The following is a 3,323-nucleotide window of genomic DNA, read 5'->3' on the forward strand; positions in this document are numbered from 1 at the left end:
AGGTTTTCTTAGTTTTTCATTTTATATACATGGGAAAATACAGTAAATGTTATTTTGTATCCTTATTTTATATTTTATTCCATATACGAGCTCTGTCCGGAAAAAACCTAGCCACTGTTAATATAACAATAAACATTGTTAATATAACATCGACGTTACTATAACATCAAAATTTGTGCGACTTCGATGTAACCTGACAGCCAAGAAGAATAGACTGGAATACACATGCATAAACAATGACAACTTCACTGTACTAGGCAGTGAGGGCAGTAGGTGCCATTGAGTGAGCATGTGTACTGTGTGGCTGTCGCTTTCAAAAATGACTAAGTGGAGCAATGAATCTGCATCAGATTTTGTGTTAAGCTTGAACATTCCTCTATGTGAACTATTTGGATGATTCAGAAGGTCACAGCTACGGGCAACTGGTGACTGGCAGCTTCATCACAACAATGCTCCCTATCGTGTATCACATCTTGTGTAGAGATTTTTGGTGAAACAGCAAATCACTCAGGTGACTCAGCCCCCTACAGCCCAGATTTGGTGCCCTGCGACTTCTGGCTTTTCCCAAAATTAAAATCACCTTTGAAAGGAAAGAGATTTCTGACCATCCATGAGATTCACAAAAACACAACAGGGCAGCTGATGATAAGTGGGAGAACTGTGTGAGGTCCCAAGGTGCCTACTTTGAAGGGCACTAAGGCATCATTGCCCTATGTACAATGTTTCTTGTATCTTGTATCTTCTTCAATAAATGTCTCTATTTTTCATATTGCATGAGTGGATACTTTCTGGACATACTTTGTATATCAGCAATATCATATGTAACTGTTTCATTAAATCATGTTTACTGCTGCACAGTATTCCATTGATGATTGTAGCACACACTCAACCAATATACTTTCAGTAAAGAGGTTTCCCTATTATCTTCCTTGTATATGTTTCCTGGTACTCAAAGCACTCATTTCTGGAATGGAATTATTCACTGTAGAGAATGTTTACTCTTTCTGTTTATAAAAAAAAAGTAAATGCACCCATGAGCTTCTCTTTGTAGTTGATACTTCCATGATTTAAATCAACAATCCTTTCACACCTTCTTCCAAAAAATATACTAGTATCAGTTGAGGCCTAAATTTTCCACCTGCCACATTGCCCAAGCTATTCCCCATCCTGCTGAAGAACAACAAAGCTCAAGGATAAAATAGAGTAAGTGAATTTTTTTTTGATGATAACACATAATTAAATGATGCTATAATGTTATGCTTTTTAACTGGTTGGTATACTTGTATTGTTATTTTAAAACATGTTCTATAATAGAATTCATGCATTATATCTGCAGAGAACACAAAGCAAATTTGTAGATTGGCAAGAATCAAGTGAAAGAAGACATCTGTATTTTGTCTTTTACCTCAGTTCAATAAAATGTTTAGTAGGTTATTGCTAATAAATTAATAATAACTGAATCATAAGTCATGAGTTTCCAACCACTCTTTATTATAGACTGTTCTTAAGACTTAGATTTTGGTTGGGCAAGAAAGTCTGGAGCTTTTTATTCTTACCAAAAATGTTCTTTTGGCAACTCTCTTCTTAATTTCACATGACAAAAGAAAAATACAACCTAGGGTCATTAATTGAATTCTACCTTGTAGCTTTCTGTTTGCAATATTCTTTTCTGACAGAGGACTACAAAGCTATTTTCTTATTGACATTTCTTCAGAAGTCTTGCATGAATAAACCTGCCTTTCAGTATTAGATTTGTAGTTATAGGACAAAGAAACAAACCAAAATTTCTAAGAGAAATAATTCATTTTTCACAACTTTGAATTTGCACAGTAAAGATACCATATTTGCATTGTTTCCATATGTTTTTATTTTGTGTGTTCTTTCAGGGACCTATGCAGTCTTTCATTCGGCTCCTCTTTGAAACCTGTTGAAATGTCTGAATGAAAAAAAACCTCCCATAAAAAGATATCCTCATCATCTGAACAATAATCCCTTTCTAAAATATAGGTAACAAAGTTGAAAAAGTAACCTCCTTCTGTTTGTTTTGATTACATATTGGTGTGTCTTTTCTATGTCATTAAAATGTAATTTTATACATATCAAATTCAGAAATATTCAAAATTAAGGAACATTTAATTGACTGTGTTCTTAAGTTTCTATGTAAAATTGAATGATAAATTATTCATTTTATGGTGGCACTTGACTAAATTCACTAATACCATTAAATTTTACAGTTTTAGCCAAGAATCCTTTTAAATATGTTGTAATGGAAAAGTAAGTTTCATACAGTTATTATTTATTATAAAATTATTCTCTGATTTATTTTTGCCAAATATTAAATCAACAATTACCATTTGTAACAGACAATGGTGAACCTAAATATAGGTGCAGATATTTTCAAGGTTTACATAATTATTCTTTTTTAATTCAAATGATTAATCTGTTAAGGTGATCTTATTTTCCTCTGAAAAATCCACTATGAATTAACTGCACTCAACAAATACTTATTTAATCCATATTTTATTCCAGGAGCTATGCCTGATGCTGGTTTGCAGTCAAAGAGGAGACACTGTTCCTCTTTACATGGAATCTATTTTCACTCATGACCAGTATCTACCGGTTATCTAGACATCCCCATCCTGAGACAACAGCAAATATGCAAACTCTAAGCTGCTAAAATCAGCCTCATTATCCCTTAGCCTCTAAATATTTTTCTTTCATTGTTAACTTACATATCCTGAAACTTACAAATTTATGGGCTTCATCCTTGACTCTTCTCTCCCTGTGTTACTTCACATAGGTTCTCTATGCTCTATTAATATTAGATACTCAAGAGTATCTCTCAAATCTAAGTCCTCCTCTCTGGCAATGCCTCAGTTCAGACCTTCACCATCTTTTCCTTAACTATTATAATAGACTTCTAATTGTTTTCCCTTCCTCTAGTCTCAGCTCCCTCAACACTGCTGGTAAAGTGATATTTTCAGCTTCTTCCTGAGGAAAAAAATATTAAAGAAATGCACAAATAACAACTCCTGATCACTCTTCTCTGTTCATTATTTATAATCCTTGTTTTCTAACAGACAAAAATTAAAATTTACTGTCATTACATAGTAGTATATCTATATTCATGTTCCCTAAGTAATTCTCTAACACAATAATCCATTAGCCAGCACTGTTTTATGCTAGAATTCAGCTATATGTTCCAGCTATATTAACATACAGCTTCAAGTCATATTGTATAAATATTCAGGCTCTGTATTTCTGCATATGATATTTCATCTTCCTGTCATGTCCAATTACCTTATATCTGCCTATCATATTCT

Source organism: Pteronotus mesoamericanus, unplaced genomic scaffold, assembly GCF_021234165.1.
Source record: "Pteronotus mesoamericanus isolate MK-2021 breed Mesoamerican mustached bat unplaced genomic scaffold, CSHL_Meso_final contig_100, whole genome shotgun sequence".
NCBI classification, from domain to species: Eukaryota; Metazoa; Chordata; class Mammalia; order Chiroptera; family Mormoopidae; genus Pteronotus; species Pteronotus mesoamericanus.